Below are 26,679 nucleotides of genomic sequence, written 5' to 3'. Positions count from 1 at the left end.
CCAGAATCTTATCGTCTTGGTTATTGATGAGAAGAGTACCAGACAGTATTAAGAAGAACCGGTCAATACTAATACCTAAGAATGTACCGATTAGCGAACTCAAAAAGATAAGTAATTGGCGTCCAATTACCATCGGTACGGCATTCATGAAGTTGTTCACGAAAATATTAACTAAAAGACTCACAATTTTCGTTGAAATAAATACGAGACAAAAAGGCTTCATGAAGGTGAGAGGTTGTCTCGAAAATCTGACTCTTCTGCAAAACATTAGAAAAGGGGCACAAAAGAACAAGAGCTTGTTGGCAGTGGTGTTCGTAGATATCTCAAAAGCTTTTGACTCTGTCAGCCATGGTCATATTCTACAGAGGCTTGAAAGACACAGAGTTCCATCATGCATCAGAGACATAATAAAAGACTTATATACTGACTCAACAACATTTTACAAGGGAAAAAACAATGAAACAACTCCAGAAATAACAATGAAGTCAGGAGTTAAGCAAGGTGACTCTTTATCCCCACTGCTGTTTAATATTGCCATGGATCCTCTGATCTGTGATCTTCAGAAAGAAGGCAAGGGCTTCACATTCGGCTCCAATGATCTCGTCAAGCAAATCACCACTCTGGCCTTTGCCGATGACATCGCAGTACTCAGCAACACCTGGGAAGGAATGAGTACAAATCTGAAAATCATTGAAAAATTCAGTAAAACAACAGGATTAAAACTTAATGTGAAAAAAACACATGGATTCTATATAAGTCACCATAAAGATAAGATCCTGGTCAACAACTGTAAACCATGGCAATTTGAAAAACAAAACATTGAAAACATCCATCCAGGAGAAAGTGAGAGATACCTCGGACTGAACTTTGATCCACACACTGGCCATTCAAGCAACAACAAAATTAATGAGATTCTTGTTGACTGGGCTCAAAAATTTGACAATCTACCACTTAAGCCCACACGGAAAATAGAAATATTGTGTCAATACTTGATCCCTAAACTGTCATTTAAACTGGAAATGACAGGAACAGAAGCGCAAACTTTAAACATTCTGGATCAAACAATTAGAAAGTATGTCAAACATTTTCTACACCTACCTGCATACACATGTGATGGTCTCCTGTATTCGAAAAGATCCTTTGGGGGCCACAGTATTCCAAAGTTATGTACGACAATTGGTCTGAACAAAGTTAATAACTTTTTGTATCTCAGGGAAGCTCCAGATATGTACATAGCTCATTCATTCATGTATGCAGGAGAAGTAATCAATGAAAAAATTGATAGCATCATTAAAACACACAATCTCAACATTTTAGACAGTAGATTTCTGAGTCATGAATTGAATTTGGTAGCAACATATGATTGGGGGAAAGAGGAATTTGAGAAATGGGCTATTCTCCCTGTCCAATGTGATGGTATAAATTACTTAGCAAGTAATCCAATCTCAAACTTTTGGATCAGCAAACATAATAAAAGAAAAGAAAATCAATACATAGCTGCGCTGATGTTGAGAGCAAATGTCCTGTATACTAGAGAAACCATCACTAGGGGAAGAAATCGTACATTTGCTACTAGTAGTTACTGTAAAGATGTGTGTGAAACAATTTCACATATTTCAGGTGCATGTCCTAAAACCAAGGGCATAAGAATAAAAAGGCATAACAAAGTGTTGGAATTGATAGAGTAAAAAGGTGTGGGTGGATGACATACAGGGAACCTCATGTCAAAAATAGTCAAGGTGAACTAAGAAAACCAGATGTAGTGTTCACCAAAAATGGTACTGCTGTAGTGGTTGATGTTTCAATTCGTTATGAAAACTCACAGAATTCCCTTGAATTAGCGTATGAGAGTAAAGTTAAATACTATCAGGATCTATCACAGCAAATCAAAGATCTTACCAACTGTAAAACTGTAAAATTTCATGGCTTTATTGTCGGATGTCGGGGTATTTGGCCTCAATGTAATGATGTTGCTCTGGCTGATCTTGGTCTGCAAATGTCGTTCCCATTCAAGAAGAATGTTTGCCTGACTACATTAATGGACACTCTAAAAATGTGCCAAGTATTCATGGACAATTAAATTTCAGGCCAAACACTGAGATGTACACTATAGTACAGCACACATGTCACTTTTATAAACGTATTAGCCTAAATGTTGATTCACTAATATTTACATGTGTTTCAACAGTCACGTAATAAATAGTTAATAGTTGACACAAGAATTAGTATAGATGTGGATTTTATAGATGTGAAGTTTTATAGAAATGTATTTTCAAACTAGATGTGCAATTTATAGATGTGTATTTTTAGAGTTGTGTGCTTATATTATAATGATTTAGATACAAATGTGTACATCATGATTATTAAAACGTCTTGATTAAAATAGGTCTCAAATATCTACATACACATAGTCACTACATATTGCATTGATTATTGATGTCCTGCTAAACAGGACTGTTCGTAGACAATTTTATATTGTTGGAATAGTACTGCAGGGTGTACTATCTCTGGCCTATACGTGACCCCAGTTCCAGTGAGGACAGCTTAAAATGTGGCTGTACTCCGGAGCGAACAAATGTTGTATTGTTGGAAGCAAAACCGATTTGACGCTGATGGGCAGCATAATAACCCAGAATGAGCCACCGCGAGGTGGTACAGATAGCCAAATACCTCGTCATCTAATTAGTGACGCGCATGAATGGATGAACGAGATTCCCACTGTCCCTACCTACTATCTAGCGAAACCACAGCCAAGGGAACGGGCTTGGCAGAATCAGCGGGGAAAGAAGCCCTGTTGAGCTTGACTCTAGTCTGGCATTGTGAAGAGACAATGAGAGGTGTAGGATAAGTGGGAGGTCCTCGGGCCGCCAGTGAAATACCACTACTCCTATAGTTTTTTCACTTACCCGGTGAGGCGGGTGGGCAAGACCCGTGGGCTCTCGCTTCTGGCTCCAAGCGCCCGGCGCCCGCCAGGCGCGGCCCGCTCCGGGGACCGTGGCAGGTGGGGAGTTAGACTGGGGCGGTACACCTGTCAAATTATAACACAGGTGTCCTAAGGCGAGCTCAGGGAGGACAGAAACCTCCCGCGGAGCAGAAGGGCAAAAGCTCGCTTGATCTCGATTTTCAGTATGAATACAGACCGTGAAAGCGGGCCTCACGATCCTTCTGACTGTTTGGGTTTCAAGCAGGAGGTGTCAGAAAAGTTACCACAGGGATAAATGGCTTGTGGCGGCCAAGCGTTCATAGCGACGTCGCTTTTTGATCCTTCGATGTCGGCTCTTCCTATCATTGTGAAGCAGAATTCACCAGGCATTCGATTGTTCACCCACTAATAGGGAAAGTGAGCTGGGTTTAGACCGTCGTGAGACAGGTTAGTTTTACCTTTCTGATGTTGTGTTGTTGCAATAGTAATCCTGCTCAGTATAAGAGGAACCGCAGGTTCAGACATTTTGTGTATGTGCTTGGCAGAGGAGTCAATGGGGTGAAGCTACCTTCTGTGGGATTATGACTGAACGCCTCTAAGTCAGAATCCCCCCTAAACCGTAACGATACCTCAGTGGCGTGGAGCCTCGGTTGGCCTGGGATAGCCGGCCTCTCTCGGGGGGCTGGTGCGTAGAGCCGCTCGCTAGACCGGAGCGTGGACGGAAGGGGGCCGCCTCCATCGCCCTTAGTGCACCGCATGTTCGTAGGGCACCCGGTGCTAAATCATTCGTAGACAACCTGATTCTGGGTCAGGGTTTCGTAAGTAACAGAGCAGCTACCTCGCTGCGATCTATTGAAAGTCATCCTCTGAGCCAAGCTTTTGTCTCTCCGTGCGTGGGCGCCCGCGGACGCCCTCCTCCACCACACCCAGGGGTGGGTCCCTCTGCCGCCGGGCTGGCGGGAGGGACGTGGAGGGGGTTAGGCGGGCCTCCACCACGTGCCCTCCGGCACGGGGGCCTCCCCCTCCCGTCCCTGCCTCACAAGGGTGCGGGGATGGGGGCCACCATCCCTTGCAGGTCGGCAGGGTGACCAGATGACCTGGGCCGGCCGGGCCTCCCCTTCCGGCTGTTACCAGGCAAGTCGAGCAGAGAGGTGAGCAGCAGCAGCCCCGGGGGAAGGAGCCTCCAGAGCGGCTGCCTCGGAGCGCCTGGCCACCCTCGCTGGACTGCAAGGGCGGCTGGGTACGGCACTCTCCCAGGCCATCCGGGCGCAGGGTCGTCCCGGGTCATCTGGTCGCCTGGCTGCACGACCAGATGGCCCTGCGGGCCGGGTGACCAGATGGCCCTGCGGGCCGGGTGACCAGATGGCTCTGCGGGCTGGGTGACCAGATGGCCCTGCGGGCTGACAGCCGGGCTAACTCCAACTTTTGTCTTTCCCCAAACTTCTGTAAGCCCCCACTATGTGGGGGTTCATAGTCGAGCAAAAAGGGCTCCCCGGGCAGGCCGTCAGGGAGGGGACGTGACCTGGGCTTAACCCTCCTTGGTTCCAGCCGAGGGTCCAGGTGCTGGGGACCGGGTGTCCACCGGGGCCCGGGGAGGCTCTCCCTGGCCTGGCTAGGGTAGGGAAGCTGGACCCGGGGCTTGTGCTCCGTCCCTGTGTCCCAGGGTGCAGGAGCCCCCCGTCCTGCAAGCCAGCCGATGGTCCGGGTGCTGGGGAAGGGTGTCCACCGGGGCCTGGGGAGGCTCTCCCTGGCCTGGCTAGGGTTCGGAAGCTGGGCCCGGACCCGGGGCTTGTGCTCCGTCCCTGTGTCCCCGGGTGCAGGAGCCCCCCGTCCTGCAAGCCAGCCGATGGTCCGGGCGCTGGGGAAGGATGTCCACCGGGGCCCGGGGAGGCTCTCCTCGGCCTGGCTAGGGTTCGGAAGCTGGGACCGGGCCCGGGGCTCATGCTCCGTCCGGCGGGCCCTGGGGTGCGTGAGTCCCCCGTCCTGCAAGACAGCCGAGGGTCCGGGCGCTGGGGAAGGGTTTCCACCGGGGCCCGGGGAGGCTCCCCCCAGCCCGGCTAGGGTTCTGAAGCTGGGACCGGGCCCGGGGCTCGTGCTCCGTCCGGCAGGCCCCGGGGTGCAGGAGCCCCACGTCCTGCAAGCCAGGTGAGGGTCCGGGCGCTGGAGACAGGGTTCCACTGGGGCCCTGGGAGGCTCTCCCCGGCCTGGCTGCTTTCAGAAGCAGTGACCGGGCCGGTGAGCAGGAGTGGCTGGCTTTATCTGCTACGCTGGCGGAGCGTAGTTTTCTGCCCACCCCTAGTATTTACATCTTATTACTCATTAACCAGGATGGACATTACTGGATTTCAGGATGTGGGCGGTTCCTGGGTGTCCTCTCCATTATAAAAAGCTGTAATATGAGTGCCTTGGGGGACTATGAAGTTAGGGTTCTCGCTACTAGGTTGGCTTATCTCTAGTATGTGTGAAAGTGTCCTCCTCAGAGGAGGGTAGAAAACCAATGTAATTGTGGCTGACTTGGTTGGGGGGATCTAAGGGAGAGGGAAGGGCTTTAGTGGGGTTCACTGACCAGGTGCTTGAATTTTACGGCCTGTGGATGACTACAGAAAAAGTGCACTCTGTATACTGTCTGCTGATATGTGCAGAATTCATCAGGGCTATGTAGAGACCGGGCTTAATTTGTGCCGGTGCTTTCCGGTGCTTAGCACCGGCACTTACTTGACAGTAAGACTACACTCAGTCTACAAAACACTCAGCTGCACTGCGCACACCAGGCGCACGTCACATTTTTCAATTTAACTTAAACTTACACTACTGTGTGTCTGTACTTACTGTCAGACTTTCGTGCCATGCCTCAGCGTGTTTTTCATATTGCATGCATCTCCAGAGGAGTGAGTCAGTCAGTCACAGAGTCACACTCACACTGTAGTTTGTATTATTATTCATAAATAAACTGTGTTGATCACTTGATGTCATGATGGCGGCATCATCGCACTGCGTGCCGCGGAGGCCTTAGCCATTTACTTGCTGCTGTGGGCGGGTCGGAGGATCAGCCATTATTAGGCTACTAGTAGTACTGTGTCTGGTACAATTAAGCAGCAGCAGGCCAGCAATAGTAGCACCCGTTCGGACCAGGCCTAATCGCAGCCGGTGTGTGTCTGGCTGCTCTGTGTCCCGAGTCCCTGCCGGCCGGCCCACCACGGCAGGTAACGGGTAAGAGCGACGTTATCTTAAGTACTTATGACACCAACACACACACTTCTGTCTTTGACCGTCCCCGGGTTCAAGTTCCTAACCTAAACCAATGCCAATCCGCACAATATGATTTTCAATGGGGGGTGGGGGGGGGGCCTGCCGCAGTACGGACCTGCCTGCCTCTACTGTATGTAGAGAGACGACTCGAGTAGAGAGAAAGCCATGGCCCTGCCTGGCGTGTACGCACAGCCGCTTTGTTGTCCAAACATGGCGCCGTGGCCACGCAGGATGAATTAGGTTAAAAATCACAGCACTGCACAACATAAGCCTTTTATCTCACTTGGAAGAGATCTTGATTCTTAATATATTTAGTTCCTCAAAAGAGTTGACGCTGTTGGTAATTAAAGCCTAGACTTAGGGTGTTGCCAATAAAAGATTATTTCTCAAAGTGGTACACCAAAGAGAACAGTGATGGTGTGTGCCATTAGAATATGGGAGGGATGGGATGGAACAACCTGGGAGGAATAGAAGGAATGAAAGGATGGAAGCAACTACCTGCTTTATGCTGTTTTGTGAAGGAAAAACTCCTGCCCTTGTTCATGTCCCATTGTACTGTGCGCCATAAAGAAGCTTTTGCCTTATCCAGTAGGATCGGAATAGCGTGAGGTTATCTCTCAGTAGCAGCCTACACCTGGTCAAAATGCAGGCCTCACCTGAAGGTTCTTATGGTGTTGCTATAAGTTGATAGTCTTTTAGATTTTTACCAAATTTCAGATATAGGCTGGAGTAATTGTGTGACATAATGCTTTTTCTTATTGTTTTATTAGACATATTGTATGGCTTTTATTCAAGATGATAGTAGAGTTGCTATGTTAAAATTTAGTTAACAGTCTCAAATTTTGCCATAAAGCATTTTACACTGGAAAATATCTGATGCTATCCAAACGCCTGATCTACTTTTGTGACTTACATTTTTTTGCCATGTTTATTAAGTACTTCCCAAAATAGTGTTGACATTGGTTGCTTAAGACTGCACTCTGTCTTGACTCTTCACTTCTCGGGCCGTTCGCCACGAAATGCAGTTTGGTTTGGTTTCACATTCTTGTGGTCTCTCACTTGGCCTGTATAGTAAATGATTGTGAATACTCCTGAAACATGATGCAATGACTTAAAAAGGGTAAAACCTAAACCGGTAAAAGGATTCAACACCATAGCCAAATGTTCTCAGCACGTGTCTGATCACTCCTAGACTGTGAACTCTGCGCTGTAAAATGGAGATCTGCAATCTTGCAGCTAAAATCTAGTAACTTCGGATGAGCAGCTCCGTATCCCATAGGATAGCACTTTGTTAAAGTGGGCAGACTGCTGTCCGATCCATGGAAACAAAAGGTGTGCGAGCCGACAGCCATAGTAGCACAGACTGGGATCACTCAGGCCATTGTTAGGTTTTTCTGCCTTCAGTGAACATGCAGGCCAACTGGGTGCTGGACGCCTGGACAAATGGAGGGATAAAGGATGACAAAAACAAATGAAAGTTGATGGATGGAGGGAAGTGTTCTCACGAGGAAGAGTTCATACTCAGCTCACCTATATTTATAGATGTTGGAACTTCATGCAGCTCTTTTCTGGGCTTTGGTGTGGGGAGAAGAGTGCTTCCAGCCGGGTGCCTTATTTGCTTTGCAGAACTTTTTATGCTTGTTGATGGCTTCCACACAGTGGTGGAAGTGGGCGGGATTGGGAAGGGCCCGGTGTGCCCCTACTTCTTTTATTAAAATAATTCCGTTCCCTACTTTTTCTTCTCAAAACTGTGTCCCAGGACAGCAGAAATAGAAAAGGCCTTCAGATAAGGCTCGGCTTGCTTTCGTGGACGTTGGGGGACGGGCAGAGAAGGAAAAGGACTCTGTCTCTTCGTTACTGCCCGGAGAAGACACGGACAATGTTCTCTTCTTTTCTTTGCTGGCAGCTACTCCCCCCCCCCCTCTCTTGCTAATACTCCCTCTCTTTCTGTCTTGCTCCTCACTTACTGAAAACCGTGACTTGAAAAAACGGTTCACAACCTCTCTTTCCTTCTTTCATTTAGTTGCTTCCCTGTGAAATGGATCCGAAAAAGAAAAACACTCTTGCGGGAAATGCCATTTTTCTGACATTTTTCTATTCCAAAGTGCAGCCTCAGGATGGACAGAAATAAAAGGTTTTAAATATGAAAAATAAATACATAACTAAATAATGCAAGACAGAGCTTTGCAAAGTGGCCAGATTGATTTTATTCACATCTAAAAACTTCAGCCTCACTTTACAGACTTGCAGTGAAGCACTACTTTTGTTCTTTCGTCTTTCTTTGAACAGCATTGTTGTCCCCAGGTGGGGAAGTGCACCATTCCTGGATGTATTGCAATACCTGGTTAATGAGTGGATTGGAAAACAAAATGTGTACCATGGCTCTGTGTTTATGGATGTGGTCTTTTTAAGCCATACTGCTCATGTTTTGCAAGGATATAAGCAATGGACAGTGAAACGGATCCCTTCAGGGCCCTGTAGTCATCTTTTTAAGTTTTCAGGTAAAACCGCTTGCTGATTTCTGAATAGTGAGTGAGAGATCGTTAAGGTAACCATGTTGTTTCTGCATACATTTCACATGCTTTACTTAATCTTGCATTACAGGGCAGGGGAACCTCCTCTCAAAACCTTACTATGAGGAAGGCTCCCTTGCTGAAATTCAGATCGATTGAGTATTACATCTGACTTTTAGCAGTGCCAGTTGAGGATGTGGGTGGAGCTAATAGAGTGGGTGGAGCCAGTGGAGGAAATGGGTGGAGCCGAAGAAACGTAGGTGTGACCTCCCAAAAACATTTGAGCACCTGCACTTCATATTTTACAAATTAAGCAGTGTGCAGAGAAGTTCCTGTACCATCCGCCTCTCGTGGTACGAAGGGTATATCTAACAGGCACTGCCCTGGGGGAGGAGAGTTGATAAAGTGGTTCGCTAATCTAGTGTCATGGGAAGGGTGGAGTATCTGGTTCAGACTCCGTAAAACTAACTAACAACGCTTCCCACATTGAGGATATGGGCCGTCTGCAGAGGCCCCTAGCATCCTTTCTATGCAGGGTATTTGCCTTTGCCCATTGTTTCACCGCTGGGCTGACAGAAAGGGCAGCATTTTTTCACTTCTTTGTGATTGTCCATTGGGTTAACGAGCCAAATCAATAAAATCGGAGGCAGTTTTTTATTTCTTCACACTTTTGTAGATCTTCCATAGCTCCCACCCCTCAACTGTCTAATGAGGGTCGGTCTATGATCGCTGAAAGCGTTTGGAGGACCTCCCATCAAAAGTGTGAGACGGTTAAGCAGTCCCATAGCACGTGCTTAAGGGCGGCTGCCGAGGAGCCACAACGACCGCAGGTGTCCATGACAGCTGGGAATATGCGGTGTAGGCCTAGGAGGGAGAGGTAATCTCTTTGCAGGACGTAAAGCTGTATCAGTTGGAAGCGGGCATTCCAAGACATTTTACAGGGATATTCCAGAGCCCATGCCCACTCTTTGTCATGTAGCACCCAGCCAAACCCAGTTTTCCAGGTGTCTTGCAGGGAGACCTTGGTGTAGGTCATCAGTGCCCTTGTGATCCAGGTGATTAGTCTCCATCTGTTACCCAGAGTGTACAGGCAGTCGACGAGGGTATTTGTGCTTGGTTCGGTAACCTCTAAGTGCCATTGATGTCACATAAGTCTGCTAATCTACGCATAGGTACTGGCTCGAGTGTAGGCTGTACTGAGTGTGCAATTCTTCGAACACTTGCAGTTTTCCGTTCTGGCACAGGTGGCCAAGAGTACTGAGGCCCACTTCATCCCATAGCTGCATTAGTCAGCGTCCCCTGTTTAAGCGCTGTAGAGCTACTTGGGTCAAGCAGGTGAGCCCTCATGGCACCCTTCATGCTGTTAACAATAGTATTTTCATTCAGTTCATCAGAGGTGTAGAAGTAGTCATTTCCTCCAGTCCGTGCCCTGCCAGTCATTGAGCAGGCTATTGCAGCTGGGCCACTAAGAAATGTAACTCAAAAGTAGGGGCAACTAGACTGCCTGCATCTGAAGGGAGCTGTAATTTTGTTTGTGCTACCCTAAGCTGGCAGTTATGCCATATTAGATCTCCTAACAATCTATTCATGTCTCAAAACATTCTTTGTTGGGTGATTACTGCAATATTAGCAAACTGGTATAGAAGGCGAGGGAGCATCACCATTTTAGCCACAGCTATGTGTCCCTTTGTGGATAATGTAAGGGTCTTCCAGAAGGAGACCTGGACCGTTAAGAAAGATACTGCTGCGTTAAGGTTCCAATCTAGCAGATGTGGTTCGGTGTGGAAGATTTTAATACCGAGCCATCGGAAAGGCCTGTCCTCTCATCGCAATGGCCCTCCCCCATATTCAGCCGAGTTGGTGGCATAGAAGGGAGGACTGAAAAATATGCAGGATTTGGCCCATCAGACCCAGAATCCTGAGAGAACCTTGAATTGTGTTAGGAGGCGGGCAACACTCAACAGGTCTGTGGTGAGGTCCTTTATATAGAGGAGGGCGTAATCTGCATAAAGAGAAATTGAGTGCGTCTGTCTGACAGTGAGATTCCCTAGTCCCTCCCCAAAAGCCGAACCAGGGAGGCCAGAGATTCCACTGCTAAAGCAAAAATTGTTGGGGATAGGAGGCATCCCTATCTGGTACCCCTGCCTACTCGTATCAGGCAGGATCTGAAGTTGCAGGATATTAAGTTCCCTGTGCGCACCCGCCCCGTTGAGTCCTTGTACATTAGACGGATCATCTTAATGGTGCAGTCTGAAACAAGTTAATACAGCAAATAGATGGCCCCAAACCAAGGGAGTCAAATGCTTTTTCTAAATCTAGTACTAGGGCAGTGGCTTGAGGCCATTGTTCCGGTGCTGCCTCCATAACTCGATATAATCATCTGGTAGTAAGCGCCGTGCTCCTACCCGGTACAGACCCGCCTTGTTCTGCGTGGAAGGAACTTGTATTTTGCTCAGGATTTTATAATCCATATTGAAGATAGCAATTGAACAGTATGACATTGGGATTGTGGAATCCTCACTGGGTTTCAAAATGGAGAGTAGCAAAGTCTCTCTGAGAGTAGCTGGTAGGTGATCGGACTCCAGTACTGTCTCGTAGAATTTTATTTATGAGGGTGCCAAGGAGGAGATGTACGTTTTATGAAATTCCAGTAGGTTCCCGGTGTTTTCCCAGTGGTCCTAACAGTGATAACTGACCAATCATCTTCCACAAATATGGGAGCTTCCATTTCAGCCCGCTCCAGCATCGTTATAATGGGGAGGAGCGTCCGGCTGAGGAATGATTGGACTTCTGCCTCCGGGACCCCCGGGGGAGTGAGGAGGGGACAGATTCATATTGAAGGACACGAAGGTCTTGTGTATTCCGACCTGTGAGTAGAGGAGGATAAAATTCAATCCTCCAATACAGGTCAAGGGAGGCTGTCTAGAGTCATTTCTGATTAGCCAGGCCAGGAGACAGCCAGACATGTCTCCCTCATACTGACTTAAGAAACGTAGTCCAGGCAGTGTTGTCTCTCCTGCATTGCAGCCATGTTCTCGCACATCTGAGCTAGATGAGGCATTGTGCTGGATTGTAACCTACCAGACACTCCTCATCAATATAGTCCTGCTCTGCTTGTGTAAGCCTATCGTGGCGACTCCAACGTGCATCAAGAACCATTCAGATGCAAACACCTGTTAAAAGTACCTTGAAGGCTTCCCATTTCATAGCCGGAGGGTCCATCGAGCCTCATTGTGGTTGAAGTATTTCACTATCTGGGTAACCAACGTATCCCAAACAAATTTGTCCTTGAGTGTTGACGGCTGTAGCTTACATGTTACATCCTTCCCCATCGGAGTCCTAACAGCAAGGAATTGTGATCTGATATATCTTTGCCCGAGTAGTTGAGCGAGAGGCTAAATGGGAAGCTCCTCCGGACATACTATTCTGCCAAAACTATCATATAAATCATGCATCAAGGAGTAATGGAATAAAGTTGGAGACTCGGGATAGATGTCTCCAGTAATCTCGGAGGTCCCACTGCCGTAGCCAGGATGTCCGTGTAAGCGCCATACCAATAGCTGGAGATATGAGCAGTGGTGAGTGGGAGCTGTCTATAGTGACATCCAGCAAACAGTTAAAGTCCCCCCCCAAGGAACCAAGAGAGAGACGTTCACTTCGCTAGGTGGGTAGAGAGGCGGTTAAAGTAGCTGGGTTGGTCAAAACAAGGATCGTATATACTGCCTATCAAGAGGGGTTGGCTGTCAAGTCTAGCCTCCAACAGGATAAAATGACCTTCAGGGTCAATTTCCCAGGTCTGCACCTGGAAGGGGTGCCAGTCCGCACCCAGATGAGGTCCCTATGGCATATGCAGAGTAATTAGTGTACATGCCGCCTCCATTTTTTAAAAGATGTTCTGCTTCCAGGTGGGTTACATGCGATTTCTGCAGCAGCGCTATATGAGAATGTCTGCATTTGAGTAATGCTTGAATTTTGTAGCGCCTGGCAGGTGCTGCATTCCTCTTATGTTCCAGGAGATTATCTGAACGACTTGTGTAGGGGTCACTGAATCACTAAAGTACCCGCTGAGTCCACCCGGGTGAGGGTTAGTGTTCTTCAGCTAGATATGTAAGCCATGGGGTGGGGAGGCGGAGAGGTGCAATTGGGGTGTCATCACGGATGACATGGAAAACTTTCCACTTAGGTTCAAAACAAAAACGACATCCTACATAGCATGTAGCATGCTACTCATGTAGGCAAGGTAAGCTTCAGAGCCCCACATAGGGGTAGTAAGCTCTATATAAATGCTGCAGTGAAATACAATACGATTACAGCATGCACATGCAACCACACACACACCCTGCACAGTGCTACATACTAAACATGATTTAGCCCAAGGGCGAGGTCGGTTGCTAGTAGCGGTACTTTACATGAGTGGGCTGGTAGGTCTGACTCCAGTGACATTAATAAAAAGGCCTGTTCACTCTACTGATCACTATAACAACGGGCATTGGCAAAAAGCCAATGCGTCTTGGTTGTGCAAGAGCTATTTGCTTTGCCAATGTGTTTTAGACATGTACATAATTGTGGATGCTGTTCAGCATTTCTAGATTAGTGGCAGAGGAGAAAGTGGAGTGTCTTTTAGAATGGAGTGGAGAGAACATAGAGTGGAGTGGCTAGGAGTGTCATAGAATGAAGTGTCATAGAGTGGAGTGACGTTAACTGTCATAGGCTGGAATGGAGCTGAATGTCGTAGAGTAGACTAGGGTGGAGAGTCATAGAGTGGAGTGGCATAGAGTAGAGTGTTTTATAGTGTTGTTGAGTGTCGTGGTGTGGTGTAGAGTGGAGTGTTGGAGAGTGTCGCAAAGTGGAGTGGCATAGAAGGGGGTGAAGTAGGATGACATGGAGTGTCGTAAGGTGGACTGTTGTGGAGTACAGTATGATAGTGCTCTACAGTAGAGCAGAGTGGCGTAGACTGGACTGGAATATAGTATAGTGAAGTATTGTGTAGTGTTTTGGAGTGATGTAAAGTTAAGTAGAGTGGAGTTGCATAGAGTGATGTAGAGTGAAGTGACGTAGGGTGGAGTAGAATGTAGAGTGGACGGGGTAGAGTGGCATATAGTGGAGTATGCATGGTGTGGTAGCGCACTGCCATAACAGACACATTTGCAATTGAAATTACCATTACATTTGTACAGACATACAGTTTTACTGAAAAAACTGTACAGCTCACAAATGATATTGTGTGGAAATCGGCATCACCTAGTGTGTTGATTTGCTTTGGGCGTATTAAAATATGTGCTTCCACCACACTTCAGAATTACAAAAAAATATGCTTCATTGTGCTTTCCGATTTATGATATATTCATAAATATTTGTACAATTCATGTACTGGCATTAAAATTTTGTCCTGTGCAAGAAAGAGTAACATCCTAGAAAAAGAAAACACCCATTCTCTCGGAACACAAATCCTAAAATTTGACTTCTGTATTGAAATGCACAAGAAATGTGACAAGATAAAACATAATTTAAAGGATTGTTTATGGCTCATTCACATCTTAACTCAAGCATGGTTATTTTGTGGGTGCTTCAGCTCCAGCCACTCTCCTGCTTCCAGCGCCTATGGCATGGGCGTGAAATTGAGGAAGAGGATTGTTTAAGTTATGCTGTTAGTAAAGAGCACTAACTAAAATAAACACGCTCTTAGACAGAACATTGTTCCTCACTAGCAGGCGAGATTGATGAACTGGTAGTGGCAGTGATAAATCGAATTAGTCAAGCAGAAAGATAGGAGTTAGGAAACCTTATCAAGGAAATGCAGCATGTTTACTGTTCCTGAACTAGCATACAATGGAGATAACTGAAAACACATGTACTCTTGCACAGCACCTCAGGAAAAAGAAAAAAAGAGTTCCAAAAAGCTGGCACTATGGAAGAATACAAGGAGCCAGTTAGATAGGTGGTAAACAATAGGAAGGGCAAAGACATGCTAGATGTCACGGCTGCCAAATGACCGGGAGCCGGAGCAAAGCAAGAAACTACTAAAATGGCCGCCGCCCAGGGAACGCACATGCGCAACGACCAGAAAGGTTAAAGCGCACTCATCCCCGAACGGCAGCACTTCGCGTTCCTGTCTTCTGGCGTAGGACTTACCTTCCGGTTACCTCGTTCTCCTACAGGTCGTCGGGTAACGAGTTCCTCTTCGTGGTCTCCCAGCCTTCGGCGTCCGGTCACCTCTTCCTGGACCTCCTTTCGTGTTCTGTATTCGGCGCGCTGTCTTCCCCTATCGGACCTCTGACAGTGCTCCAGCCTTCGGTGCGCCGCCCTTGCCTCCAGTCCTCCGTCTTCTTTTCCAGTTGAGCCGCCCTGTAAACAAGAAAAAGAAGAGACAGAAAGCTTTATTAAGCCAACATAACGGTAACAGCGCTTCGCACTGTCATGTACTAATGATTGATTAAACTCCTGCATACTTATCTAATTTGGTTTTCCTGTTGCTGTGGGCATCCGTTCCATCCTTAACTTATTTGATTTAGTAACCTGCAAGCAGACAAAGAATACATTAGATAGACGCCTGATTTTAAGGCAGTGTTTACTTTCCTCCTTCTACACTCTGTTTATGGAGTTTATTTTACGTTAAAGAGTTTGGTGAATAGGTGGGTTCCAGTCAAGAGTCTTCTTATTTATTTATTTATTAATATTGTGTTTGCTCTAACTAAGACTACCATATTTTCTTTTCTATTAGAACCTGACACTTCTTCAACCACATGACTACATGATTAATTGACGGTTTACGAACAAGGGAACCATTAGGTATTAAATTCACCCATTAGAGAGATTAGACATTCCGACACCCTTTACATACTTACCAGTTTTTGTCTTCTCTCTTATGCAGATGTTGTGCTTTATCCTTGCTTGGTCCTGTCGTTACCTGGAGTTCAACGTGTGACCCCATCCTTCCTTGTTTTGTTTCCCTTCTTCCCCGAATTACCATTGTCACTTTGACCTTGTTGGGTGCAATTGGTGATTTGGTGAAGTAGTGGATTTTTCTTCATGTCCATGACGTTCCTGCGAAAAATAAAAAAAAAATAGGTGAGACCTAACACAAGAAAGCAAATGTGAGTACAAAGCCAATGGTAAGCAACGGGTGGAATGCATTCCTAGAGAAGCTTTCAGCATGTTCCTAATATGTCTTTGCAACCAGACAGGTGTGCTGCCTGGTAGGCTTCAGCCTTAAAACGGTATGCTGCCACCATCAGGTTTGTGCTACTTAGCTCTGGGTAAGGGTAATAGCCCTTTACCACTACAAGGGTAACGCTTTGTGTGCCCCTCCTGGTCTAACAAGAAAGCAATTCGTGAGACAGACCTAAGTCATGGCGCACCTGCACAATAAACAATTAGTGAACATACGTGACAAGCATTTTCAATTCTATTAAGGACACGGAGGCGAGGATTATGCTTCTCTTTTCTTTACTGCAAGAAATTCAGCAGCCAATAAAATAACAGAAAACAAAACACTACAATACCCATGTACACTTGCATGTCACATGAACAACCATAGAGTCTCTCCCTATATAAGCTCAGTGTAAGGAGACAGTGTCCTCTTTCTTTGAACGACATCCAACAGTTAAGTCCATGATATGACCTCTGCTCTTGAAACCATCTTTATAAAACGTGAAAACGTCTTCAGAATAACCAGTAGCCCAACGGGGTTTGACCTCCGAACCTGGATCTAGATCCAGCGGAACTCACAAAACTCCTTGGAAGGAGTAACATCCGATACGAATCATCAAACATCATTTGTTATCGGCACCTGAAATATAAGGAATACGCCGTAACACAGTTCACCATATGTCTTCAACAGTCAAAGGAAAGGAAAGGGAAAACAAGGAAACATATGCAATATAAAATGTTATACATATCTCAATACATAGACAATTGGGTGGGATAATCCTCGCCTCCGTGTCCTTAATAGAATTGAAAATTCTTGTCACGTATGTTTGCAAATGTTTAATTCTATGTCAGGACCGGAGGCTCCGATTATGCTTGTTCAGAGCTTAGCCACCACTAAAGATGCTACGTCTACAAAAGGTTTGTAATAAAAAGATTTAAAAGTAGATTCTGACGACCAGTCAGCTGCATTCATAATATCATTCAGACTGACACCCAAAGAGAAAGACTTAGAAGCCATCGCTCCACGAGCTGAATGAGCTGCAAATTTTGACTCATCAATGCCGGCTTCCGCCATTAACCGGCGTACCCATCTAGCCAAAGTAGCTGGAGTCACAGGACAAAATAGGTTTTGTAAAGCAATCAATAATTGACCATTCATGTCAAAACGAAACTCTGCTGTACTTACCTCGTAATATGCAGTGAAAGTTCTTCCGGTGACCACCTGCCTCCAGTTGACAACTGGCTGCAGCGGGCTCCCAAACCCCACCTGCTGGTATCGGATTCTATCACCACTTCCAGGCTGGATCTGAAGAGGGCTTGACCGTTCCAAGCCTCCATGTGGTCTAACAACCATTCTAACTCCAATCTCGCCTCCTCCGAGAGGGGAATCTGATCTGCATACGCGAGGCCTTTCCGGAGATGCTGAATCTTCAGTCGTTGCAGCGCACGGTATTGGAGGGGGCCCGGAAAGATTGCTTGGATCGACGAAGAGAGGAGTCCCACAATCCGGGCTACAGATCTCAAGGACACAATCTGTTTGTTCAAAATCGACCTCAACTCTCTCTTGACTGAGCAGACTTTCTGAACGGGCAGGCGGAGTTGACCAGACAGGGAGTCGATCTGAAACCCCAAGAACTCTATAGAATGGGTTGGTACTAGGATTGACTTCTGTAGATTCACCAAGAATCCCAGACTCTGAAGAAGATCGATCGCCCATTCCAGGTGAGTTACTACCAGGCGAGGGCACCGAGCCATAATTAAGATGTCGTCTAAATAAATAATCAAACGTACACCTTTTGCTCTTAGATATTCTACTACGGGCCGCAGGAGTTTCGTGAAGCACCAAGGTGCCGACGAAAGGCTGAAGGGGAGAACCTGGTACTCGTAGCAAATCCCCTGCTCAAGAAACTGCAAGAATCGATAATGGGGAGCAAAGATTGGAACTGAAAGATAGGCGTCCTTCAGGTCTAGACGAAATAGCCAGTCGCCCTCTTGAAGAAGATCGTGCAAGAGATGGATGCCTTCCATCTTGAAGTGGCGATACACCACCCAACAATTAAAACCGTTGAGGTTTAACACTAGTCTGGACCCACCTCCTTTCTTTTCCACGAGAAAGATGCTGCTGAGGAAGCCGTGAGGGTGAGAGACAGTAGCCACTATCGCTCCCTTGCGAAGAAGAGAGTCTATTTCTTCGGAAGTAAAGGTCTGGTCTTGTTGGGAAAAATACATGGGATGAGGGGTGGAAATCTGATTCGGGGAATTGTAAACCTCGGTTTTGAAGCCCTGCACGGTCTCCAGCACCCATGCATCTTGTGAAATAGTCTGCCACAAATGCAGAAAACATTGAATTCTGCCCCCCAGAGTCACCTCGGAATAAGGAATAATTCTCACCTGCATTTCCGGACTCCTATTGTCCGCCTTGGTTACCTCGGAACCTGGTTTTCAGGAACCGGTTTCTGGCACGGCGAGTGGGGTAGAAGGAGGGGTTGTTATAGTTGGGGTCCTGATAACCACCTCTCTGCTGGAACTGTCCCCATTGGGCTGTTTTTATTATATCCCCGGCCGAACGATCGCCCACGAAAACGTCCGCCCCTACCAAAAAACGGTCTGAATGCTCGTTTGAGCGAGCCTTCGGCTTTATCTAAGCCACTAAAAGTGGCAACGAATTTGGTGAGTTACTTCAGGAATGGTTGTCCGAAGAGTAGGCCCTGGGCTAGCGGGCCCGACTCAGAGGAGGTGAGTTGGGCCAACTTAGGGTCCAGTTTCAAAAGTATAGTGCACCTACGCTCACTAGACATGGCACAGTTGGCATTCCCCAATTTGCAAATCGTGCGCTGAGCCCAGCCGATCAGTTCCTCAGGGTATATGACAATTGCAGAGTCCTTGGCGCGGAAAACAAGTTCTAGGTTCTTTGTAAGGGGACCTGCCATATCCAATAATTTATCCTGACAGGTTCTCCAAGCCTTATCCAAATCCTTTTTTGGGTCCCTTGAGTATTTTTTAAGGTAGGTCAGCATTGAGGGGTCTACCTCCGGTGTCTCTGCTACTTTGCCTGCAAGGTCAGGTCTAGGGCATTCGGAGCGGAGACGCGCTCTCACGTCTTTGTCAAACGCTTGACGAAGGTGAGCCTCAACATAGTCTGCCACTTCTTGCAGTGGGAGCCAGGCCGTGGAGTTAGGGTGCACAATTTCAGTAGGGTCGAATGTCAGAAGTTTGGGATGGGAAGGCGTCTGCACATGACGCTCCTTCCTAGCCTTCTTAGAGAGGCGAGTATCCTCCTCCTGGTCCAAAGACTGGTCCGAGGATGTATCGGAGGAGTCCTCCTGGGGAATCTCCGTGATAGTCACCTCACTCTTGGGGTTTCCATAGGCATGATCTGAAGCCATGGACTCGGCTGGTTTGGCAAAATCTGCTGTGTGAGGGTTTGCATCTCTTTTCCCACTGACCTTTGGACGGGGACCTGGAGTGGGAAGCCAATCCTGCTGTTGAGCATAGGAACAAAGATGACGTTTGAGTGGCTCAATAGCCCTGACCAGTGCTCTATTTACGGAGTGTTGTACTCCAGCATCAAGGGCCTCAACAAGGTCCTGCTCCATAGAACCCGAAGGATCATCATTACCATACGCCTCCTCATAGTAGAATTCAGACATCTTGAGGGTATGTATAATTCGAGGAGCGTAATATTCCACAAAGGGGGCAAAATCCCACAACCGGGACGTAAAATATTTGGTAAACCCAAAATCAGGGGGAGTGGAGCATCCCCAGGCAAGCCAGACAGTGTAGAGAATATTCGTTAAAGTGTGGAGGGAGGGCTTGCCGATCCACTCTAGACAGAGCCTATGCCAATTATGCAGCCCCAACACTCCTGACCGTGTGGGACGTCGTCGGGAGCCGGCACTGAAGAAAAACGAGCTACGAGCTGAAACACCGCTCACTCGCTCGTAGGTAAAACGCCATAGCGAAAGTGAAATGCCTCCAAATGGCCGACGCGCATGCACGATGCGAGCCACTCAGTGCCAGCGAAAGAGGTCTCTGCGTCCGGCAGACGCGCGTCCTTGCTCCCTCACTCTCCCGTTCCACAGAGAATTGAACGCGGGCGGGGACGCCCGGTTCGGGAGGCATAGCGCTCCCAGCGCGCCCGGGAAACGACACCAATAATGCAAGCGAGGGGGGAAAAACGGACCGCACCGCCTACCACCACAGCCCAGCGGGCAACAAATGCAGGGAAAGTCGCTCAGTAAAGCAAGCCTGACAGTAAGCAATTACCCCAATAACACATTAATCGCAGGCAATATCACGCAACAATAGCAACAAAAGCATATAAGAAATTGTGTGAGCACTTAACTGGCTGCGGAGCAGCAAAGAAAGAGGACACAGCTGGAAGGGGTGTGTCTGTGAGGATTTCTGGTGTTTGTGTAGAGCGGACTGGGTGACCAGTAGTTGTGGGAAATGGTGCTCGTGCAGCGGTATCGTAGCGGCAGCTGAGGTTTAGTGTTCCCGCCGTCCATGGTGCAGCGTCTCCGTCAGAGTTTTTCGCCCTTTCTGATGGGACGATGATGGTGAAGGAGTACGAGTTGGTGCGCATCGCCAAGAAACTGGACAAGATGGTGTCCAAAAGGAAGACAGTGAGTTCTTGGATGGTTTCCCAGCACTCCCGGTGCACAAGGGTGCAGCCTGGACCCGCTATCTGGGGATGGAGGGGAAACAGCCATGAAAGAGCCGACATGATTGATACTGCGAGGTGAAGCGCCCCAAACACTTGTTGCTGTCCAGTAGGGAAGCGCTCAAAATGGTTAGCAGTTTAGGAGATAATATGCGAACCCAAACTATATAATACGACACCAGAGATAACCTCGCGTTAATTTAGACGGGTAGAGAACTTCCTAGAACCCAACACTGGTTTTACTTGGATCATGGGTATTAAACGGGTGGTCAGGTGGCTCTAGAACCGGCCCATATTGCCGCCGGGGGCAGGACTGTTTAGTATATTGTGGCTCTAGGCTACATAGCGTTAAAAAAACTCCCACAATCGCTACTGAATTCTGTCCGTAGACTTGCTTACTACGTTCGTGGCAGGAAGTAAACCCGCAAAGCACTAACTCGGGAGGAAAACGTTTCGAGCATCACCCTAAACTGGTAGAGTACCAGGGTATGAGAATTACATCTCTTCTTAAGCTCAAAGCAGTGCTTTAATCAGCAGGTGTTGACTACCTGCACTTTTTACATCTGAAAGTGAGTGTACATGCCCTTCACAACACTGCCACAGGCCATTTTGTACCGACACTTTCAGTAGCAAGTAAGTATTGCCTGGATGAAGTTTGCTCTGTGCATTAGTTGGGCTAACTTCCTGTGACCTAGAAGGTAAGAGAACGAGTGGTGCGCGCGCAAGACGTGAAAGTGAAAGCTGAAACCTGATCCGGAACACATGGCAGCCTGCGCGCTTCCCGCTGCTAATTAAAATAAGCCTGTGCGCGCGAGAGCGAGCACCAGCCCATATGTTTTGAATTATCGCGCCCGTGTCTGGGCACGATAATTCAAAACATATGGCGCCCGTGCGGGTAACCGCAAGCAATAGGCCACACACGCACAAGCGTGTGGTCAGCTTTTTGAAGCCCCCTTAGACCTAAAAATCACAGGCAGTCGGAAAGAAAGCAAAATAATTACTTTTCAATAATAATGAGACTTCCCGTGACCCAAACCTTGATCACCTTAAAGATGGAGGTACTGATTCCTCTGATGACATAGGGATAATACTAATGTCTCTCAAGAAAATAAAATGTTAATTCTGGATGAGATTCTACATCATAGATCCACAAAGTGAAGGCCTTCTTATACCACAGTCGCTCATGTTCTGTTCAGTTGATGCTGTGGCAGGCTGTTGCAGAATAGGTTAGGATCCAATTGAGAAGTGGAATGTCCTCGGCCCACCTTGACAGGGAAAGTTGCATGCACTCCAGAGATAGATACCAATATGTTAACCTTCTTTTGTAAATTTTCCAAAGACTCCAAGAAATGTCTGGAGCATGCTTGGCTTTCTTGCAAGCTAAGAAGTTGGATTTGATGGGGCCCTTCACTAAAATATTCGATTTAGACCTAGCCCCTAATGAAAAGGAGACAGGAGTGTGCCAGCTAGGTAATCCCAAGTGTGTGCTCTACAGAGAGGCGCTGATCGATTTTCATACGTCTGAACCCCATATTGGGTGTTCTGGCCTCCACTGAAGCCAGCCCAGCAGCACATTAACTACTGTTTGGCAACCTATTTGTCAAGGAGTTGAACAGATTAGTCACCATGTTCTATGCTTCAGATAACGCACAATAATTGCCAAAGAAGGATCTTCAACCAAGGAATTTTGGAAAGGTTGGTCAGGGTAGAGGGTCCGCAACTGGTTGCACCGCCAAGCATGGTCCTCACCGACAAGAGCCTTGACAGAGAAACAAGTGGGATAAGTCTCCTTCACATTGGCCTTCCCCAGAAGAACTAGAGGCAGCTATGGTCTACGTAGTGCTGGTGACAGAGGTGCAGGGAAATTCTCTTCAGATCGTCAGGTAACAATTATTTCCTCCACTCAGATAAGCCTGTGGGGCAGAACGCATCAGTTCCTCTAAGCATGGAATTGGATAGCTCCTGACGCATGGATACACCAAACTGTTCACGGCTTTCATATAGCGTTTTACTCAACAACCACTGAATTGGGACCTCCTCTGCAAATATATATCCCTTGGCAGGACAGAAACCAAATCAACGTGGAGGCAAAGAAGCTGAAGAAGAAAGGGACCATTGTTTTGCAGCAACCCATCAAGGAGGGTTTATCTGAAATGTCTTTTTTTGGTTTGATAGAACAATCAAGGGTTTCATTTGGTGATAAGTTTGAGAGAGTTGAACTCCTTCTTTCGCTACAGGAACTTAAAGATGGAGTTAATTCACCCCAGAGAGACATCTTAAGAGGAAACAACTGGATGGTGTGTCTGGACCTGAAAGAAGCCTACCTCACCATTCTCATTTTTTGAGCCTCACCCACGATTCGTTCGGTTTGGTGGAATGGACAGGAATACAAGTTAACACTGTTCTGACTGTTATCTGCAGTTTGGTGCTTCGCTAAGGTGTTTAGATGAGTGGTGGAATTTTTGAGGGCTTAATGAGTTCAATTTATCATTTACTTGGACGACATGATTCTCATGCCTCAGTGCATAATGATTTTTTTTCAGCAGTTACATCTCACGTGAGGGTGTTACAGGAATTGGCTTTCATTATCAACTGTCCAAAGTCTGCTCTGATTCCGTCACAGGAATTTGAGCTTCTGTGATTCAGGATACATACATGCCAAAGTGAAATCTACCAAGAGAGAACTGTAGAGCTTTCTCTCCCTCAGAAACATTTCCCACAGACAGATGGCGAGAATTGTGGGTGTGCTCTTGGCCTCCAGTCTAGTCATTGTTCCTGGACCCTTACACTATATTGAACAGCTCAGGAATGGCCTGTCTCACAAGGTCAGGATGGAATTCCTGCTTAAAGTCAGACTGGAATTAGAATGGTGACTCAGACACATTAATAGCTGGAATGGGCAGGCCATGTTCTGATCCTCCCCAGATATCATCATAGAATTCGATACCAGCAGGCCGTGTTGGGGAGCCCGATGTGAACAGTCCAGCACAAAAATAAACTAATCAGAAAGAGAAAAGAAGCTCCATATCAATTGTCTGGAGCTTTTACCAGGATCTTTTGCAATCAAATGCATAACAAGAGTTTGGACACTTATGTTCTGTTAAAGATGTACAGTTTACTTGCAGTCTTCTAAATGACCAAACTGGGAGTAACAGGTTCGACATGCCTAGTGAACGTGGCCAAATACTTTTTGCATTGTTTTGTGGAATGCCACATTTCGGTCAGTGTGGAATACCGACCAGGCTCTGACAACAAAGAGGTCGTCTGAAACTCCAGATATTTGGAGGATTAAAGTGAATGGAAACAAGATCCTCTAGTTTTCCAACACCTGACGGAGAAAAGGGATTTGTGTGAAGTGGACCTGTTTGCATCAAGGCTCAGCAATCAACTTGAGGCTTTTTTCAGCCGGTGTCCAGATACAGAGACTCTAGCCACAGACTGGTTTCTACAGACTGGTTTCTACAGACTTAGTTAGGCTACAGGCTGTATGCATTTCCACCTTTCACGATGATCCCAAGAGTAGCAGCTCAGCACAACAGCAATAGGTAGAGATTTTCCTGACTACGGGAATATTGAGATCGCATGTATGGTTTTCAGTATAAATAGTGTAAAAAAACGAAATCCTGTATGTATCTAGCACATGTACTCTTATGCATTACATATATAACCAAGAATATAGTAATCTTTTCAAATAAATATGCCGTTTTACAGTGGTTCGGAGCTTCTAGTAGTTTGAAATATGCTTGCTGATTTTTATGGTTCAAGTAGGCCCGGAAGTCATGTAACTCGAGGTTGTACATAGGCAAATTTCAAAGAAGTGCAGCCTCGCTTTCAAACCAGTTAAGAAGAAGCAGGATTTTAGGAGGATAATGAGTCAGCTGTTGTGTTTATGAATGTATTTTCCCCTCAAGGATGTTTTGCCTTTACTCGGGGTAAATATGCTGCCACCTGCTCATTAGATGTGTTTTTGCTGAAAGTTACAAGTTTCTCTCATTTGGGTAAGCGTTTGACTTGTGTTGTGAAAAAGAATTTATATATTAATCTGATATTCAGTGTATTTTAGCTTCTAAGTTCCTACTGACTTTTTCTACTGAGCCCTTGTCAGTTGACATGACCATTGTCTATGGCTGTTTTACTGTACTGCTATTTTGCGTTAAGTGAGGGTTGGCCTTAAGGCTTCCCGACGTGTTGTGTTTTTCATGGTTCAGGTAGGGCTGGAATCCAAGTAACTCAAGGTTGTACATTGTACATTTCAAAGATTGGCAACATTACTTTCGTTCCTGGTAGGGGGAAGTGGGATTTTAAGAGAATAATGGGCCTAGTATTGTGTTTATAAATTATATATTCCCTTTAAGGTTTTGCGCTTCCTCAGATGCAATATTCTGCCACCTACTCATTAGATATGTTTTTGCTGAAAGTATCAAGTTTCTGGTACTTCGTTAGGATTAATTGACTTGTGTTAAGTTAAAGCATTTATATATTGGTCTAAAATTCTATGTATTTTAGCTTCTAAGTTCCAGCTGAACTTTTCTAGCGAGAGCCCTGGTCACTTGAAATGACAATTGTATTTGTCTCTTCTGCTGTTCTGTCCGGTATTTTGCTTTAAACACTCGTTGGACTTTAGGCTTCCCGATGTTTGGTGCTTCATTTTTAACAATGGGAACGACAATAGCTTCCCTGGTTCTGCTGACCACATCTCTTGACGAATCATCTAGGCCTTGATGTTCCAAGGACAACTATGTCTGATGGCATCGAATATCTCTGTTAACGATAGAAAGTCCTAGGATTTTTGGCAGCCTACCTTTTTAGGTCGAGCCTAGCGCAGCACGCATGCGCTGCTCTAGGAAACGACCTCTTGAAATCATTCTGGACTTTTCACATGCTCGTATGTGCGTTTTTTTTGTGTGCATTTTTTCAATTGGACTGTGTGTGCATCTTTCTAAAAAGACAGCAGGCAATTGGGCAAAGGCGGGTGCATGTCCCACCTTTCCCAGGAAATGTATCCGCCCACGGCTTGCAGTTACGAGCAAGGTCTGTTCGGGGTCATGTCACCATCTGTTTTTAATTAGCACGTTCGCTGCGCTGCCATACTCACTTGCCCCTGCTTCTTTCTCGCGCCATTCTTTGTAACCAACACTCCCTTCGCATGCCACATGCACACGCACAGCTCTGCCAATGCTCTGTTTGCAATGAGAAACTTGTGCATTCGCTGTCATGCTAGGCCCATTAATGTTGACTTGTAGAAGGAGGAAAGGAGGAAGGCATCTGAATCGTGTTTAGACAGTGGTGGCCTAGGTAGAGGTAGCGAGGCCTCTGCTTACACAGACTGCTCCTGATTTTCTCTACTGTGCTCGCTTTCTGATTTGGTACTGGCATTATATAATGCAATCTTAACTTTAAGGCAAGCACCCTATTAATCCTATGTTTGACCTCACAACCGCAGGTTCGAACCCCAGCGCGTCTGCTCAGCTTTTCATCCTAATAGAGGCCGACATACTAATTAACATTCATTTGGTCTGTTACTCTGCACCAAGATGCAGCATACTCAAGCTCCGCCTTCACTTGCACACTAGGATAACTCACTTTCGCCTCCTTTCAATTCGGCTCCTGATTTTCTATACTATGCTCGCTTTCTGATTTGGTACTGATTTGGTACTGGCATTATATAATAGGAGCCAGCAGCAGCGGCACGCAGGCTGCCATCTGTTTTGGGTCCGGTTTCATTTCCAGACCTTGCCGCTTTCATTAGAAGGCACGTTCCCTCCTCCCCACCTCCACAAGAGTGCTCTTTCATTTTCTCTAAAACACAAAGGAACAGAAACAAAAATTAATTACGGTGACATCTTACTTTTCAGTGGAATCATCAGCACCGTTTAATGAGCGGGCCTTGGCCAACAAGCCTACCCTGGAAGGCAACAAGCAGCTGCTACAGTAGTTAAAGCTCCTTAAAGACCACTCATGTCTTGGGGAGGAAGGGAACGATCCTCGTGGGGTTTCAGTAAATAGCTACATTGTGATGCTTAACCATTTGTTGACCGGATGATCATGCTTCTGGTTAAACAAAACAGAAGAACGTTAGCAATCAGCATTTTACCCTAACTGTTGTGGAGAAAAACCAAACATCTACAGCAGGTAATCACCACGTAACTCTACAGAGTGCATCTTTTCGCTCCCCGACCTCA

At 46.6% G+C, this 26,679-nt stretch overlaps 1 protein-coding gene and 1 pseudogene across 2 annotated transcripts in view; both read left to right on the top strand.

The window, feature by feature from the left end:
* LOC146858254 (28S ribosomal RNA) overlaps window positions 1-3,806 on the top strand; it is an 8,001-nt pseudogene extending 4,195 nt beyond the window's left edge.
* SMYD4 (SET and MYND domain containing 4) overlaps window positions 1-26,679 on the top strand; it is a 182,851-nt gene that overhangs the window by 23,900 nt on the left and 132,272 nt on the right. The gene's annotated exons all lie outside the window — the stretch shown is intronic.

Source organism: Triturus cristatus, chromosome 3_2 (assembly GCF_964204655.1).
Source record: "Triturus cristatus chromosome 3_2, aTriCri1.1, whole genome shotgun sequence".
In the NCBI taxonomy this organism is placed as follows: domain Eukaryota; kingdom Metazoa; phylum Chordata; class Amphibia; order Caudata; family Salamandridae; genus Triturus; species Triturus cristatus.
Note: the sequence above shows the minus strand (reverse complement) of the source record. Positions and strands in the feature narration are given on the sequence as shown.